The following is a 20178-nucleotide window of genomic DNA, read 5'->3' on the forward strand; positions in this document are numbered from 1 at the left end:
ATTTCAGCAGTATCCAAAGTCATTACATTAATATTTTCCCCTTTATAATCTACATATGGTTTGATGTGGATCTCATCTAGCATAAAGGTAACAAACAGTTCATGTGGTTCCAAACATGAAACTTCCTCCTTCAAACGACTTAAAAAATCTGGATTGCTTGGGTTCACGTTTATATTACAACTAAGCTTCCTTAATATGTTTTGATGTGGTAGAATGACAAAACCAGATGATCGCAAAAACTTTTAAGCATGTGGATAAATTGTAAACTACACAGTACAAAGAATCAAAACCTCTGGAAGTGTGCTGGCAGCAATCTCAACACCATTTACATACAATTTAACACTGAGGTTTCTACAAACTTAAATACACAATATCATGTGGCGTTTTCTCAAAGTTAAGGTAGAGGAACAATATACAGTCTTCTTTCACAACTTTACTCCACCGTTGACTTAATGTAACATTCTCACTTTTTTTTCAAAAATTCACTATAATCTTGAAAACTGTCATTTTCCCTTTGTGCAGAAGCTGTTTCTATACTTTCAGATATAGCTTTACTTAAGGCATCTGCTTTTAGCCGTTGTCTTCTTTGACTTGGGGGCTCTCGTTAAACATCTCGTCTTGAGCATAAATAACTGGGACAGTTTGGCAGGAAACATGGCACTGCATTTTCTTTCAGTCTTCGCTTTTGTAGAGGCAATGTCAAAGTTCTCCCTGTTTTCCAGTCACCTGCTGTGCTTTGAAGAATCAGGTCACTCTGACTGAAGTTTTCTTGACAAACCTGGAAAGGAAATGAAAAGAAAATTGTTCCATAATAATTTCGAAATTAATTAATCCTACTTAAGATATAAAGATTTCACATTAGTAAAGATAAGTATTTAACACTACCTTAAAATGTTTTGTTGTTAGTAATGCAAAAATGCTACTCATCAAACGAAAAAACCTTAGGGCCAGAGCATTTGGTAGCCTAACTTGCATTTGTAACTGCTAGCCTAAATCAAATATACTTCTTACATTGTTATCTATAGTTTTACGTTAACTTACACACTTTACAGTTAATACATACTAAAACATTCTAAATCGGAACAATAAAAATCGTTTAAACAATACTTTCAATGAAAGTAAACAGTGGAGTCTTTGTAGTTGTAATTTATTCTTACGAAATTAGCTTCGGTTTTTTTTTGTTAATAATGTAACTTGTTACTACTTACCACTGAATGTTCAGAGGGAGTGAGGTTCTGCCATCGAATAGCATGTGTCCACTTCTTCCTCAGTTCAGCGTCCTTTGGAAATCTGAACACAGATATCTTTTTCCCGGTCCAGTAGTTGCCAATACAGCCCGGTACACAGCACTTATTCACCATAGTGTAACGGACAAGTACTTTGCGGTGGTAAATGAGATGTATCAAAATAACAACAGTTTCAGCAACTCACAGCTCGAACTCGAAAGCAATCCACTCACAGCAATATACTATCGCCATATTGGGCCGCTTGTCGTGACGTGACGTAGCAACCCCTGTTGGTTGGCCTTGTTTTCTCGGAGGTGTCGGTACAATCATGGTTCCATAGGCAAACGCAAAATTCTTTCCATGGCGTCACTGACTGTCTTTTCTCACAGTGGGAATATGTATTAACAGTTATGGCACATACTTTTGAAATAATAAACAGTTTACTTACTTCTTTTCCACATGTCTCCTTTTTATTTGACTGCTCCTTATATTTGTTGAACTATACGACTGTCTCTTTCTAACTAAACATGAGGCAGAAAGAGAAGCTAGATTTTAGAAGTATGAAGAAATGGTACTTAAACATGAGGGAGAGAGGGAACATGGAATTAAGAAGCTGGAAGAAATGAGAGCTAAATTCGAAGTGGAAAGGGAAGCTAGATATAACAAGGATGGGGAGTGAGAACTAAACATGAAGCGGAAAGGGAAGCTAGATGTAAGCAATATGAGGAAAGCAACGCTAAGGTAGAAGCAGAAGAGGAAGCAAGACGTGCGGAGTAAGAAGAAGGGAAAGCTGAAGGTAAGGAACTAAAAGATGATTTACAATACGAAGTTGACAAATTAGTAAAGACTTTTCTAGTTAACTATGCAGAGGAGGTATCTGTAAGACAACCAGTAGTACATAAGCATATAGATCACTTAACTAATAAGAATGAAGGAGCTGTTTTTAACAACACTAGATCCCCATGTGTGATTCGTGTATTACAATCCGTAGAAGCCACAGAACTGAGGGATAAATTAGCTAAGTATGGGAAACAAAACTTTGTAAATATTGAAGTAAAATCTAAGAAATCTGAAAGAGGGGACTATGGTTATGCTGAGAGGGAAATCTGTGAAGGTGCTATAAAATATATTTGGCATTTATGCAAATTTCAGTTACATGAGAAGAACTTATCAATGACACAAGTAAAAAATAATAATTTTAAGAGATTTAAAAAGAGTAGACCTGAAGTTAAAGAAGAGATAGCGGGAGATCATGCGTTAGTTTACTTAAGTTTTTTTACATACGATACAGAGGGCAATATACACCCTCTACAATTAGAAATCATTCGAAGGAACATTTCCGAAATGCTGGTCGAAGTTAAGAGGATAAGGGTTATAGTTGGGCATTTAAGAGGAGAAGCTACTAAGTGGGGTATGAAATGCCAAAATAACTTTAAAACACGGGATAGGTTCCAAGTAGCTTTTAAAAAAGCATTTATGTCTCGCAGTGAATGTACCAAAATGTACGACTGTCATATAACTAACTGTGAAAAATGTTTAAGATATTATAAGTATTCATAAGGAGTTCTTAAGCTTCGAAAATAGTGTGCGTCAAGAGAAATTAACTGCTAGCGTAAATGCTGAAGTATGAAGCGTTTTTAAGCTTTATGACAATACGAATATGAATGTTAATGAACATATGGATGAAGCCTTAAGCTATGAATCCCTAGTATATATGCTGCTATGTGAATTACTGTCTGTGGAACGCACAAAGTTTATTATTAGAGGACTATGTGCAATTTCAGGCATTCTGCGTTATGTAGATGCGATGTATTTACGTGTAACAGATGTGTTGTTTACCGAGAAAGTAGAAGATAAAGACTTAAGGTGCATCTATTGCCAAAACCTGGATTTGTTCGTGTTATTTTATGCTGAGGGCACACAGAATAATTGCAAACGCGGTTTTACTCATGACGACCAGTGACAGGTCTGGCAAAGAACTTTTATTTCAAAGCTGAAGCTGTTGGCTCAGATTTACACAGTTACAGTAATTTTATTTATTTTAGTGGAGACAATAGCCTTATTCATTCACTTACTTGTTTATTGTTCGAGGGATAGGTCCAAATTGAAAGAGTTCAAGCTTGTAAATTATGTACAGTATGTTGTTAAGTATTCTCCTGTTTCCTTGTCTGCTGCAGCAGAAGGTCTAGTGTTGAGTATAACAGTTAGTTTAGCAACATAGTACACGCTTAATGTTAAACTAATTCCTCGCAGAAGATCAGGCGTTGAATAACATTAAATCTCGTATTCACATTATTGGAATTGAATATTAAATTAATATTATAAGTGTTGGGAGGTATTTTAATCATGTGTAGGGTGCTCTACGCTATTTGAGATTACAGTATTACTAGTAGTGTAAATGGAAAAATATTTTTCTTTAAGCAAGGCCATTAATCAAAATATAATGCTGTTGTTGAATTTGTTTAATTAGATGGGAGCGATGGCCTTACTTTAAAGTTTATTTGTTTATTGTTAAATGAAAGAAATGCAGTTGGAAGGGTTTAGATATTTATTTATGGTAAAAGAACTTGTTGATGATCAGTTGTTTTTATCAGCTGCAGCTGAAATTAAGTTGGGATAATATAATAGTTACTCTGGTGTAAAAGCTTTTAACGAATTCTCACAGGCATCTCAAGTGTAGCTGCGTAATACATCTGACAGTTGCTCAGGTGGGGCTGAATATTATTCGCATTATATATATATATATAGTGTGTGTGTGTGTGTGTGTGTGTGTGTGTGTGTGTGTAAGAAAAGTTGAATTATGTTAACTTAGCATACAGGGTGTTACAAAAAGGTACGGCCAAACTTTCAGGAAACATTCCTCACACACAAAGAAAGAAAATATGTTATGTGGACATGTGTCCGGAAACGCTTACTTTCCATGTTAGAGCTCATTTTATTACTTCTCTTCAAATCACATTAATCATGGAATGGAAACACACACCAACAGAACGTACCAGCGTGACTTCAAACACTTTGTTACAGGAAATGTTCAAAATGTCCTCCGCTAGCGAGGATACATGCATCCACCCTCCGTCGCATGGAATCCCTGATGCGCTGATGCAGCCCTGGAGGATGGCGTATTGTATCACAGCCGTCCACAATACGAACACGAAGAGTCTCTACATTTGGTACCGGGGTTGCGTAGACAAGAGCTTTCAAATGCCCCCATACCCCTACCAATCCATCGGTCACCGAATCTATTGTTGCGAAGCGTACGAACACTTCGACTGAAATGTGCAGGAGCTCCATCGTGCATGAACCACATGTTGTGTTGTACTTGTAAAGGCACTTGTTCTAGCAGCACAGGTAGAGTATCCCGTATGAAATCATGATAACGTGCTCCATTGAGCGTAGGTGGAAGAACATGGGGCCAAATCAAGACATCACCTGCCCAAACGTTCATAGAAAATCTGTGTTGATGACGTGATTGCACAATTGCGTGCGGATTCTTGTCAGCCCACACATGTTGATTCTGAAAATTTAAAATTTGATCACGTTGGAATGAAGCCTCATCCGTAAAGAGAACATTTGCACTGAAATGAGGATTGACACATTGTTGGATGAACCATTCGCAGAAGTGTACCCGTGGAGGCCAATCAGCTGCTGATAGTGCCTGTACACGCTGTACATGGTACGGAAACAACTGGTTCTCCCGTAGCACTATCCATACAGTGACGTGGTCAACGTTACCTTGTACAGCAGCAACTTCTCTGACGCTGACATTAGGGTTATCGTCAACTGCACGAAGAATTGCCTCGTCCATTGCAGGTGTCCTCGTCGTTCTTGGTCTTCCCCACTCGCGAGTCATAGGCTGGAATGTTCCGTGCTCCCTAAGACGCCGATCAATTGCTTCGAACGTCTTCCTATCGGGACACCTCCGTTCTGGAAATCTGTCTCGATACAAACGTACCGCGCCACAGCTATTGCCCCGTGCTAATCCATAGATCAAATGGGCATCTGCCAACTCCGCATTTGTAAACATTGTACTGACTGCAAAACCACGTTCGTGATGAACACTAACCTGTTGATGCTACGTACTGATGTGCTTGATGCTAGTACTATAGAGCAATGAGTCGCATGTCAACACTAGCACCGAAGTCAACATTACCTTCCTTCAATTGGTCCAACTGGCGGTGAATCGAGGAAGTACAATACATACTGACGAAACTAAAATGAGCTCTAACATGGAAATTAAGCGTTTCCGGATACATGTCCACATAACATCTTTTCTTTATTTGTGTGTGAGAAGTGTTTCCTGAAAGTTTGGCCGTACCTTTTTTGTAACACCCTGTATATGAATACATAAAGTGGCATCTCTACTTCCACTGCAGTTATCTGGAGAAATTTCAGAGCAATGGATAATATCGCATATGTATCGATGTTATACTAGGAACGAAAAGATGGTCCCTGTGACCGAGGTGTAATGCTGTGATGTAGAAGAAAGGTATTTATTGAGTAGTTAATCATGGGAGCTGCGTAATGAGAAATAAGCGAATTAATTAATGTTTTTAAAATAAGAACTGGAATGTTTTCACACGAAGTCAGTTGTATCCTATATGGAGATCAAATAGAAGGTTATCGAATTATCGGGTGAGCTACTAACGCTAGTGGTACCGAAAGTAAAGTATTTATGATGATTAGTTTGAGGTGAGAAATAATTATTGCTATTATACAGGATGATCAGAAACAGTCTGAAAAGCTTGGAAGTTATTTTAGTGATAAGTTCCTATGGGACAAAAGTGCTCAGTTCATCGGTCCCTAGGCTTACACACTACTTAAGCTAACTTAAAGTAACTTAAGCCATGCCAGAGAGAGGACTCGAACCTCCAACGGGGTAGCCGCGCGAACCGTGGCAAGGCGCCTGAGACCAGGCGGGTACCCCACGAGACTGAGCTTGTATGTTGCAGGGTAGGTTGAGCTGAGAAATAATTATTAAGAAAAAATTCGATACGTTGCGCCGTTTCCGAGTTAATTAGCACTGAAGTTAGCCAATCACACCGTTGCAAGGGGAAATTCAAGCGGCTCGCCAGATATAATTTGTGACAGTTATCCTCATAGCACTCGAGACTGCTCAGCCTTTCACTCGGGGTCGATTCTTACTACTGTCCCATGTCCAATTTTTGAATTTTTGTGTCGCTCTCTTGTTCGGTTTTAGGAAACCAAACGAAGAACACGTTTGGCAACTCCGTCTCTGGCGGGCAGCACGAATTGGAGCGCGCAGCGGTCTGATTGGCTAACTTCAATGCTAATCACCTCGAAAACGGCGTAACATATCGAATTTTTTTCTTGACATTTATTTAGCAGCACAACCTACCCTGCAACACCCTTACAAGCTTTTCAGACTGTTTCCGACCACACTGCATGTTATGTATTTGGATGTGACATGTGTTTAAATGAGGGCATCCACAGCCGAAATTCTGCATGTTGAATAAAAAGTTTTTTGCTCATGTAGTTAAAGTCATTTATTGAAAGGTCGCCATCAGTTTCGCGTTCTTGAAATACATCATTAGGTGATATGTACTTTGGAGCAGTAACTTATTTCTTCATCGGTATAACTAATTTTCAAAAATTAAAAAAATGGAAAATAAATGATCATAATCACATAAGAGAGCTAAGAAGAGTATATTTAAATTATCTTTTAAGTGATTGTAGTATACAGGAAAAACAGCTATAGCCAAGTCCTATCGTTCATCGTCAAAGCAATAAAAATAAGTAACCCGCTGTGAAGCGGTGGTCCAAGTTAAAATCGTTGGGCCCAAAAACGGGCCTATTAAATAAGGGAATATTCCTCCAATGTACAGATCACATAATGATGCATTTTAAGAATGCGAAACCGGAAGCAACCTTTCAATAATGGATTTTAACAGCCCGAGCGGAAGACATTTCATTAATTATGCAATAGTTTAGTTTAATACAAGACCCCATCGAGGCACATGGTGGCGCCAACAATCAAATGCCTCAGTTATTGGTTAATTATGCTTCAATTTTGTATTACAGCGGCAGCTTGTAGAGCTGACCAAAGGAATATGGCAGTTACTAGGTGATGCTGTTAAACGATACTTAAATAGATTTGTTAGGTAAAACTTGAGGTCACTACTGCTGAACATGATTAAGAATGGTGCGTTTATTTACTATACCGATATAAGTGTAGCTACACCCACCAACAAGCTTCAAAATTTATTGGAATATATGTAATAAGCAACACTGTGAACTTACAATATCTACTCACGCAAACGCTGTGAGTCTCAGGGCTATGACGCTACGAAGATATGCTCCAAGCGAAAGAAATGCTTTACGCAGTCACACGAAAACGATTATTACTCAGGGCTATCATTTAATAAGCCATTGTGCAATCACAGAGAATCAGTTTTGTGCCCGTAGTGAGGGTAATCTTACCTAGAACGGACTTAAGATTCTTCTAGCCTCCAGGATCGGAAAAGTGTGAAGACAGACGGACCGTGTACGAACAGTCAATATTTACCTCCCAATAGTTAAGACACCTACACAATCCGTTTTCCTCTCCACTTATAATGGTATCGATCACCTCGGGGCAAATAAGTAAATTTTAAAACAGAATTTCAGTACTGGAATGAAGTGGATAAAGTAAGTGCTAGTTCTGCAAATAATAATCCACATAATTTATAATATTGTGGGAGCTACTAAATTGTTAAATTAAAAGGCTTCGGACCGAACAAACGCGAAATGTTAATTGCGTGACAGTGCGGGCCGTGAAATAGCGGCAATGCGTATTTGAAATGCATGAGGTTGCGCAGAAAGCAGGAGTTTATGAATTGAAGGCCGTAAAGATAAGAGGCGCGGCTGCGGGCAAATAATTGAGGCACGACGTGGAGGTAGGAAATGCGCCAGCGTTCAGAGGGAGACGTCACGTCACGTCTTCTTACGGAGATCTCTTCATTTCCGTATTCACGAGCGGCGTAGAATGTGTGCAGCAGCCGACTCAAGCCACTACAACGCCCCAAAATTAAGGCCTTCCTCTCGCAACACTGATGTTTCCATCTGACGCGCGCGTAAGTGAAGCTACACTTATGTCTTTTTCGGCAGTAAACTATGGAACCAAGGAATTTATGGCTGAATATGTGCCAGAGCAAGAAGACGATCGTTTTCCGCTATATTCTCATCCTTTCCTTCTTTCTGAATTTGTTTCGTTTCCGCTAATAATAAATCAGACTGATTTGAATCAGTTTCTTTCACATTTGATACTTACCCAATGCTTGGATAGTTTCTAATAAGGTTCTGAAGATATCGCTGATCCAAATGTGTGTCCTGTACTTCTGTATTCTTATTGCATTTAACGTTTTGTAAAGTCTGGATCAATGGTAGAAGTTTAAAAAATGTTGAGGGAATTTCTTAACTTGATCTTAACATTGTGTTTATTTCAGACATGTGTTTGACTGTGTTGTGCTTACAGACGAATCACACCCTCCGACAATTTCTTAATTTCGTGTTGATTACATGGCGGTGTTTTCTGCCACATTCGTCAACATTACTGCTATTTTTGCTAACCCGCCAGCGTAGCCGAGAGCGCTAACGCGCTGGCCCCGGGTCGAATCCGCCCGGCGGATTAACGACGAGAACCGATTTGCCGGCCAGGCTGGATGTGGTTTTTAGGCGGTTTTCCACATCCCACTAGGTAAATACCGAGCTGTTCCCCATGTTCCGCCTCAGTTCCACGGCTCGCAGACATATGAACACTCGACGCGGACAGTTTGAGTTTCACAATTCCGTCCCGGGGGGTACGGGGTGGCGGCAGGAAGGGCATCTGACCACCCTTTAAACATTCACATGTTTCACATGCCAAATCCGATTAACGATGGCTGTAACTGCGGGACAAGGCTCAAGCTGCTGTTTTTGTTGACGTTTGTGGTTCATTACACATGAATCGCTACTGAAATGATCAAGTATAGCGCATCATGTTGCGGTACTCTTATCTCTTGGGAATGGTGTATGAAGAACTAGGGAAATTACAAAATGAATCATTTACCACGTCGTAACGTTGTAAGAAATCAAACTGAAACTACTTTTCATGCACATCGTACAGTTTCCTGGTGGAAATAGAAAACATGTCCAAGATTGAAACTTCCTGGCAGATTAAAACTGTGTGCCCGACCGAGACTCGAACTCGGGACCTTTGCCTTTCAGTAAAGTTTGGAAGGTAGGAGACGAGATACTGGCAGAAGTAAGGCTGTGAGGAGCGGGCGTGAGTCGTGCTTCGGTAGCTCAGATGGTAGAGCACTGGCCCGCGAAAGGCAAAGGTCCCGAGTTCGAGTCTCGGTCGGGCACACAGTTTTAATCTGCCAGGAAGTTTCATATCAGCGCACACTCCGCTGCAGAGTGAAAATCTCATTCATGTCCAAGATTACCTACAACAATTCCAGAAATTTTATATTTGCTGCAGTGCTGATAATTTTAATTAATTTATCGGGTGGTATACAATTTGGTATTATATTCGTATATTCGTATTGGAAATTAGCATTTTTATTATGTTTAGGACTTATTTAACATTAGCTTTCAAGAGTATGTTTAAAACTGTTATCTTATGAAATGTTCTGCCGTTAAATTATTACTATGTCGCACTTACAAATAAAACTTCTTCTACTGGAATAAGTATACTTACTGTAATCGATAACACACAGGGTTTCGAAATGTATTTAGTGTCGCAATGTTTGTGTACCAATGGAGTAACTTCGTTGACATCTGTGCGACGTGTATAGTCCACTACAATATTATTGGACCTGGGAATGAGGGCACTTTGGTCAGCTTATTGTGAGTTTTTATCTTGATATTTCACGAGACGAGCTGAACCACTTGATAACATATGCACAACTGTCCTGAAGGCGTTTACATTGCGGTGCGTTTTCCTTAGTCACTTGCTTACCGTAACGTCACGGCATGTCTCCGATAACGGTCATGGAGGGCCAAGTGTAATAATATCGTCGCCGGGTAGAATCAGCACACGAATACGGATATGAGCTCTCTGTTGGCTATATAGCGGATAGCAGGTAGCACGTGCATAGTTATCATTGTGGAAACAGCGACACAGAATGACCGCCACAAATTTCTACAGAGGTAAGAACATAAAAACGACTACCTGTGAGGGACCTAGAAAACGGAAACCAGTAGTTAATGTATATCACGTTCAGACACATTATGGGACAACGAATTCTTAGATGGTCTTTAAGAACGGAAGAAAGTACGACACATATGCAAAGGCAAACCATTCGAGTTAACTCATCCTCTGAACTAGTCAAAAACTTACGATACGAGAAAGAGTGAAATTATGTATAATAACTGAAGTTTATTTCCGTCTACATTTACAATCTTCATCAAACACCGAACACGCGCACTCCAAAACTTCATAATTCGAAAACCCAACACAATACAACAAAACACAACAGACAAAGAAGCGACCCGTAAACGCATATTAGTCAAGGTTAATTCCGTGTGTCAATCCAAGTGAAAGTGATACAGACATCCAATAACACTTAACATAAGAGTGTCGCCAATGAAAATGGTATGACGATCATGCAGCCCCTCACAAATCTGCAACACCAGCATGAAGAAGCCAGCTACTCCCCAAGACATCCGATCAACCAACACAGAAAACACAAGAAAACGAAGTGTCACCCAGCAGCAATCAGCACAGTTGGGCAACTGATTACGGTACCTTAGAGCGAAATCTTAAATTAAGAGGATCAGAGCAAAAAGACAATTTCCAAATGGCATAAAGGCTCTTGACTTCATTAAGATACATCTCTAAGCTGACTCGGTCTGTTTGCCGTCCAAGGAGCAGACAGACAAAATTATTCTGAGGACAGAAAAATGTACAAAGATCAGATCAGGGCATACAGAAGGGCACACTTTGACTATACCCAATCTGGCACGAAGTGTTATGTTTACCTTCAACATTCCTGAAGGTTTTACAGCTCAGTGCGACGAGGAGCACCCTCGTTAGTACTGAACATCCCAAAATTGTTCAGGACTTGAGAGATGACGTCCTACACTGCGGTGAAAAAAGTCATGGGATAGCGACACGCACATATACAGATGGCAGCAGTATCGCGAGATATAAAAGGGCAGTACATTGGTGGAGCTGTCATTTGTATTCAGATGAAATGCAAATGAAGTCCGACGTGATTATGGCCGCACGACGGGAATTAAGGAACTTTGAACGCGCAGTGGTAGTTGGAGCTAGACGTGTGAGATGTTCCATTTCGGAAATCGTTAAGGGATTCAATATTCCGAGATTCAAATTGTCAAGAGAGTGCGGAGAATACTAAATTTCACCACGGACAACGCACTGGCCGACGGCCCTACCTTAATGACCGAGAGCAGCGGCGTTTGCCTAGAGTTGCCAGTGCCAACAGACAAGCAATACTACGAGAAGTAACCGCAGAAAACAATATAGGACGTACGATGAAAGTATCCATCCTGACAATGCTGCGACATGTGGCGTGTTAATGGGCTATGGCATTAGATGACCGACGCGAGTGTCTTTGCTAACAGCACGACGTCGCCTGTAGTGTCTCGCCTCGGCTCGTGATCATATTGGTTGGACCCCAGACGACTGGAAAACCATGGTGTAGCCAAATGAGTCTCGATTTCAGTTGGTAAGAGCTGATGGTGGGGTTCGAGTGTCGTGCACACCCCACGGACCCAAGTCGTCAACAAGGCGCTGTGCAAGCTGGTGATGGTTACGTAATGGAATCGGCTGTGTTTACATGGAATGGACTGGGTCCTTTAGCCTAACTGTATCGATCATTAACTGTAAATGGTTATGTTCGACTACTTGGAGACCATTTTCAGCCATTCATGGATTTCATGTTCTCAAACAACGACGTAATTTTGATGTATAACAATGCGTCATGTCATAGGGCCATGATTGTTCGCGATTGATTTGAAGAACATTGTAGACAATTCGAGTGATTTATTTGACCACCCAGATCGCTAGACATTAATCCCATGGAAAATTTATGGGACATAATCGAGAGGTCAATTTGTGCAGAAAATCCTGCACCGGCGACTGTTTTGCAATTGTGGGCGGCTATAGACGCAGCATGTTTAGTATTTCTGCAGGATATTAGGAGGTATGCCATGTCTCTTGTCACCTCAGTGTATGTATGCAAGGGCCTTACGTGAGACTCTGGAAGTTTACGAGCCTTTCCACTAATACTGTCAAGGTAACCGGCAGTATGGGTTGCAAGGCTGCAATATTGTGATCCTCAATAACAGACTAAGCGCTGTTAAAATCTCACAGCCGCGTAACAGTCACCTAGTTACAATAAAAGTATCACAAGGCAGGAATGGGCAGTACAGGCAAGGGTCGAGCCTAAAGCCAGTCCGATAACTACCTAAATAAGAAACTAACAGTATGTGGGGATTTTACCTTTAGGTCCAACCTATGAATCTGTGACAAGACTGATGACAGAGGACACGGGTAATATAGACGAGTGTCAACAGAGAACAAAACCTACATTTGTGGTGGGTGCGCTGTGACAGGATGACGGTACAATGACTAGACAATGGAGAAATACAGCACAGTTTCTGCTGACTAAATTTCTCCTCGATGATGTCAAACCACACGGAGAAGATCTACACACTTTCTACAACACAGCCACATTCACCTGCCCGTTTGATTATGAAGAAGTTGCAGTATCAATGACAGAAATATAAAACAAAAAACAGCAAGTTCAGATGAGATCTATATCTACATCTAATTATATACCCTGCAAATCACCGTACTGTGCATGGTGCACCACGTATCACTACTAGTCATTTCCTTTTCTGTTCCACTTCTCAAATGGTTCAAATGGCTCTGAGCACTATGGGACTCAACTGCTGAGGTCATTAGTCCCCTAGAACTTAGACCTAGTTAAACCCAACTAACCTAAGGACATCACAAACATCCATGCCCGAGGCAGGATTCGAACCTGCGACCGTAGCGGTCTTGCGGTTCCAGACTGCAGCGCCTTTAACCGCACGGCCACTTCGGCCGGCTCCGCTTCTCACACAGAGAGTGAGGAAAAACAACGACGATTTATAAGCTTCCGTACGAGGCCTAATTTCTCTCAACGTATCCTCGTGGTCCTTACGCAAAATATACGTTGGTGGCAGTAAAATCGATCTGAAATCTAACTCAAATGTCGGTTTTCTAAATTTCCGCAATAGTACCTCGCGAAATGAGCGTCGTCTTCCTTCCAGAGATTCTCATTTGAGTTCACGAAGCATTTTGTTACGGCGTAAAGTCAAGCGCCTGCTCGCCAGTCGGGATTGACAGGGAAGAGAAGGCTGTGAGAAAAGGTCAGCCAATCGCACGCTGGCCGGACTTCCCTCCAGGACGAGAACGCAACAGCAGTGGCCCCTATGTGAAGAGGACATAAGGGCCGCGACCGAGGCCTACGAGAAAGACAGGCCGAAGGTAGTCCTGCGCTCGCTCGTTCGCTCAAATCAGCAGACAAACTACGTTTCTACACGTGTTAACCCGTAACTAGACGTGTACGTACAAACTAAAACTGTATCTTCTACTGTAATCCGCTATTATGGAATCTTACTGTTATCAGTCCTGTAATGATGAGTAAGTCCATGGGCCTGCTTATAATTTGTTACGGCTGTACTGGCATACAATAAGATAAAATCATGCTAAAATGATTATCAGTTACGTAGGGCACCACTTCCAGCATGTAATGAGTACTGTTAAGCAGAAGAGACTAAATGCTATAAACAAGCCGTTATACCGTTTATATCGAGTACTGATCTTAAATTGAATTTTGCTGTAGTACTGTTAATCAGTAAGACTTCATAACAGCAGATTCCAGTGGAAGATGCGATTCTCGTTAGTATTTACACGCCCAGCTGCGAGTAACAGGTTTAGAAACGCATTTTGTCTGCTGAGCTGAGCGAGCGAGCGAGTTCAGGGCTACCTTCGTGGCGTACGCGCCGCGGCCTGTCTTTCTCGTGGGCCTCGGCCGCGACCGACAGGTGACGGTTCAGTTCAACAGAAGCTTCAAGATTAGCGACTTCGATAGCAGCGTCAACGCGAGTCACTTCTCTTGTACTCTTTATGTAGCACATACATGGGATTGCCTATACCGAAGAAGACTGATTGTTTTGTATGTCGGCCTTTGCTTGCGACACATCGGTGTAATTGCAAAGTATTGTATCTCTTCTTATTGTAATAAAACCCACTAATACGACTTGTTTAATTGTTTGTCTAGCGGACCAAGTATGCAGGCTTCTTAGACACGTATTTCCGTATTATCTGCGTGCTGATCGAACCTACGGTAGCAAATCTAGCAGCACATCTCTGAAATGCTTCGATGTCTTCCTTTAATCCGTGGGGACCCCAAACACTCGATCAGTACTCAATAATGGGTTGCACTAGCGTTACATACGCTGTCTCCGTTACAGATGAGCTACACTTTCCCAAAATTCTCCCACAAGACGAAGTCTAGCATGCGCCTTCCAAACTGTCAGCCTAACATGCTGATTCCATTTCATATCGCTCTGCAATATGACGCATAGTTATTTAATCGATGTGACTGTGTCACTCAACGCAGTACTAATGCTGTATGCGAACGTTACAGGATTGTTTTTTCCTACTCATCCAGTCCGCCTGCTTAGCTGGGTGGTAACGCGCTCGCCTCCCATGCATGTGGGCCCGGATTCGATTCCCGGCCGGGTTGGGGATTTCCTCCGCCCGGGCACTGGGTGTTGTGTTGTCGTCATCATCATTTCATCCTCATCACCGGCGCGCAAGTCGCCCAATGTGGCGTCGAATGAAATAAGACTTGCACTTGGCGGCCCAACTTCCCCGAATAGGGGCCTCCCGGCCAACGATGCCATACGTTCATTTCATTTCCTACTCATCCGCATTAACTTACATTTTTCTTAGATTTAGAAATTCTAAGTCATCTTGTATCCCCACTCAATGAAGACAGCTTCCAGTACACCACAGCGTCATCAGCGAACAGCAATGAATTGCACGCTGGTCGGACCTCCCTCCAGGACGACAACGCGACAGCAGCGGCCCCTGTGTACTCGCACCTTCGTCAGCAGTCTGCAGTGGGGCACCGTGTCAAACGCTTTCCGGAAATCTAGGAATATGGAATCTGCCTGTGGCCCTCTATCCATGGTTTGTGGCATAACATGTGGTATGTGAGTTTCGCACGAGCGATGCTTTCTGAAACATGTTGATTCGTAGACATAAGCTTCTCAGTCTCAAGAAAATTTATGATATACGAACTGAGAATATGTTCAAGGATTCTGCAGCAAACCGAATTTAGGAATATTAGTCTGTAATTTTGCGCGTCCATAAAAGTAATTAAACTAAATATTTTCGTGCCTTATCCAAACCACCCTCTCAACCAAAACCATTTCTGCTCCCAATAGACCATCACATAGAACACTCTTTCGCTTAGTAAATTATTTTCAGATCACGGACGGCAAGTTACCTTTAGAACTTCAAGGTGGCAGCTGCCTGACCTTTTATTCACCTAGTTTGCGTTACTATGGTGTTGCAAGATAATTTCAACGGAATATACCAACTTCGTATTTGAAACAATATATTTGGTTTTCTATCTTGATTTTTAGGCAAATACTAAATGTTGTTAGGAGGATTCAAGCTGGCTTCAGCAATGGGCAGGTTAACCAATAGGAGATACTAAAGTATTTCAGATATTAAACAAAAGCTACCTTGTACTATTTAAGTATGAGGGTCTGTAGAACTATGAGGATAGCCAGATTGCATTGCGTTAATTTGAGCCTTATTCTTTTTTTGGAGGAAGGGTAATCTTTATGTAGGACTTACTAACCACAAACTGCTGCAGTTAAAATCATAAGTAATATAAATCAGATTTTACAGACCCCATACATGTGTCGACTTTCCTGTTAGGATTAAAACGAACTGGGGTTGTGTTTTCTGTATGTTGCTTAACAAATATATTTATTTATTTAATAAATAATATTTGTGTGCATTTTTTTGAAGTTTTTTGTGTTGATCTGACACAAATATCCTTGGAGGGAGTGATAATACCTGTTCTGCATACTGAAAACTGGATTTTATAGTGTATCATTTTTAACAATTCTTATGTATTAAACTTTTTATAGGTCGATGTCTTGTGAGGTGATTTTGTGACTATTATTTGTTTTCCTTTTTAGTGATATTAATAACCGGTACAAAATGAAGACTGTTGTCATTAGTGAGAATGAAACCAGTTGTGATGTGTTTCAACCATTTGAATCTGTTAATAGTTGTGGTATATAAACAGGTGCCACTTCCCCTTCAACAGTTTGTCCCGTTCAGATTGAACAGCAGAGTGATACGTCAGTTATAAAACAGGAATTTCGTCAGTCTGTCTTGGAAATAATACGTCCATGAGGTAGGAACACAGAGTAACTTCAAGAGGATTCAACAGAAGACTAGAGACTAATGAGAAGCAATTGGAAAAGATAGATAAAAGACAAGGGGTTCATCAAAAGCAATTTAAATGGGTAGATAACAAACTGGAGATAAATGAAATACGATTGAAAAGATGGAGGCTAGTAGCAAGATTGATAACAAAGTTGGGTAAGGTTTCATTACAGAAAATAGACAATAATGCAAGAGGATTTAACGATAAAGTAGATTAAGAGAACAGATTGAAAGCATTATTGAAGAGGTTACAGGTAAACCTACTGAATTAGATACCCAATTCATGGCAGACGGCCAGACTCGATTTCATTTGGTTGTTATGAAGCAAACGAAACGTTTGCAAAATAATTTTCAAAATTTAAGGGAAGACTGTGAGATGAATGAAACAGAATTTTAGTGTTGATTTGAGATGACACGTGACCAGGAAGCTGTTACTCAAAATCACGAACAGATTTTAAATCACGCCACATTTTTCGAAGGTTTAGGAAAGAATTTTTAAGAATTAAAGCTTTGTAGTGAGGAAATGTTTAAACTGAGCATAAAGAAGGTTGATGAGTTCAGTTCTTCAGTTGATTAACTACTGGCTAATGCTGAGTAGAGTGCTAATTTAGTACAAGACTTGAATGAGAGATTATCAAAAGTTGATCAAAAGAATTTCGGGCCAGGATGTCGGGTCTAGTTGTAAGGCGCACGACTGAAAACCTAAAGGTCGCGGGATCGAATCACTGTCGAAGGACAGGATTGTCAGCCTGCCTTCAATTTATCTTTCAGCTCTTAATGATGTGAAGATTCGTGGAAACCAACATGTGGTTGGGTTTTTACTTTAAATTGAAAACTCCCTTTCCACAATAGGATTTTTTGAGTATGATAGGGAGACACAAGTCGCCGAAGTGGCTTCCAAATGAAAGACGCACACCACGCAGTTTTGCCACACAGAACTACTACTACTACTACTACTACTACTACCATAATTATTTTTATTATTATTATGTCTGAATTTTATAGCCTTTCTAAATTTTTCTTTAGTTTCCTTTACTTTTTGCTCAATGTACAGGCTTGGGATAGACTACAATCCCGTCTTACTCCCTGTCTCCCCTTTATGTCGTTCGACTCCAAGAACTATAGCCTGGTTTTCGTATGAGCTGAAGGTAATCTTTCATTCCGTGTGTTTCATTCTTGATAACTTCAAAATTTCAAAATGTTTACTCCGCTTATTATTATCAAAATGTGTTTTCCTAATTTAGAAAGGCTTTATTCGACCTAAATTGTAAGACACATTTCAGAGTGGGTACTGTGTGGCCTGTTGTACGAACTCGCATGACTGTATGTATTGTGAGCGGTACCAGTTAGTGTTGTCACAGGAGGTGTAGTCTGTGGCAGTGGAGCTCACTGTGCCTGCAGTGTATGCTCTTTCCAGAGAATCAACAAGCGTAGAAGGGTCATAACGTTTACTCGCACACGTATCGCTACTTCACAGCAGGGAGCGCTGTCCGTGCAGGAAGTTGCCTATAGAGTCACGGGTGAGGCTGTTAGAGCAAGGCAACATTATTGTGTTACACAGAGAGTTGAACACCCGTCTCACAGTCTTCGCTCCCAATCCACAACATTAGCTGACTACCTCAGCCAAGAAATTACGGACTATAGGCAATAAAATTGAGAACATGTTACATGATGATCAGTTTGGTTTAAGGTAAAGGCACCAATTCTTACGTTACAATTGATAATGGGAGTAAGATGTAAGTAAAATCGAGACACTTTCACAGGGATTAAATGTTGAAAGACCTTTGACATCCTTAAAAAATATATGAAGGGCTTATTTAAATGGTAGTACAAGTCCAATTTTGTTCATTTTGATATACAGAGTCCTAAGTTAAATGAGCTCTGAAAAATCTGCAGTTGAGATACCAGAAATATTCAAGCATATGGCTTCTTGCTAGAAATGAACCTTTCTTTCTGTTTGTTTGAATCATTAATTTCAGAAGCATTATAATCAGAAAAGTGGAGGTAATGGACTTGTACCACTATTGAAATAGGCCCTTCATAGCACACGCTCTGCAGACACACAACGTCAATACAATATGTACAATCAGAAAGAGGAAACAACATGATTGAAAGACTAAGACAAAAGTAATCGGATGAAAAGAGGTGTAACGAGGCAATTCAGTCTTTCTTTCTTGTCGTATAGCCTGCATATTGATGAAGCAACGTAGCAAACAACAGAAACTAGCGACCAGATCTGGATTCGATCTGTTAGCACTTAGTGTCTACGACCAGACGACTTATCTGGCGTAGAGGTAATGAATTATTCACAAAAAACTTTCTCGTGAATCAGGCTATCTATTAGTGAAAATTCCTATGTAATTCCTGAGATTATATAGGTTACAGACAGAAAAACGCGGCGGGACACTTTAATACATACTATCTAGTGAAATGAAATGGTCGTACAGTATTTTTATTTGGGGGGTTGTTCGACCACCTTGTGCAAGTCTCGCTATTTGACGCCACTTTGGCGATATGTGCGTCGATGAAAATGTGATGAGGAAAACACAAACACCCACTTCCGAGCGAAGAAAATCTCCAAGCCGTCCGGGAATCGAACACGCGACTCGACAGTGTGAAGACCGCCACTCTAACCGCTAGATCACAAGCTGAGGGTATAATACGTCGTGACTGATTGGTATGTGTAGCTTTACTGCTGACTGCTGTCAGGAGCTGCGGTGGCTTACTGCATTTCCCGTTAGATAACATCTCCTCTGTAGATGACCAGCTCCTAGTTCCCATCGCTGTCATGAGGTGTCACTCTAAACACCAATTAAATGTGGATAAGGTGACAGTACTTATTTTTCACCCTCATCATTGCTATAATTGTAAGTTACGTACCAAACCTTCCTCATGAATCAGTCCATCTATTAGCAAAAACCATATCAAAATCCCTACAATAGTTCCTAAGGTTAGCCTTCACGTACAGCCAGGAAAACGTGTAAAGGAAGTTTAATTTATAATATGTACAGGTTATAAGGGTGGGATTAAAATTCAGGGTGAGGGGATATCAATGGTAAGATTCACTCGTGACATTGCTATCCTTCGTGAATATTAGGAAGAATTACAGTACCTGCTGAAGGTAATGAACAGTCTCCTGAGCTCAGAAAATGAATAGAGGGCAAACGGCAGAAAGGCAAAACTGACAGCATTCTGCTACCTTGCACGCAAACTAACGTTTTTTGGACGAAGCAAGGGAGACGTAAGAAGCCGACTACCACCACTACCGAAAGCATTCCTCGCCAAAAGCAGTCTTCTAGTATCAAATATAGACGTATAATTTTAGAAAGAAATTTCTGAGATTCTGTCTTGTCTAGGGCACAGATTTACTCGTATAATGAAGTGAATCATGACCGTGAGAAAGCCAGAAAAGAAGAGAATATTTAGTGTAACGGAAGGATTCTGAAAACTGAGTGCACTGCTAAGATAGTAAATGGAAAGTTT

At 40.8% G+C, this 20178-nt stretch overlaps 1 long non-coding RNA gene across 1 annotated transcript in view; it reads right to left on the minus strand.

The window, feature by feature from the left end:
- Window positions 1–437: 437 nt before the first annotated feature.
- LOC126248975 (uncharacterized) overlaps window positions 438–20178 on the minus strand; it is a 927591-nt gene continuing 907850 nt past the window's right edge. Inside the window, exon 5 of the long non-coding RNA XR_007545573.1 lies at window positions 438–778. This is a non-coding gene — a long non-coding RNA (uncharacterized LOC126248975). The remainder of the gene's footprint in view (window positions 779–20178) is intronic.

This window comes from Schistocerca nitens, chromosome 3 (genome assembly GCF_023898315.1).
Source record: "Schistocerca nitens isolate TAMUIC-IGC-003100 chromosome 3, iqSchNite1.1, whole genome shotgun sequence".
Lineage (NCBI taxonomy): Eukaryota > Metazoa > Arthropoda > Insecta > Orthoptera > Acrididae > Schistocerca > Schistocerca nitens.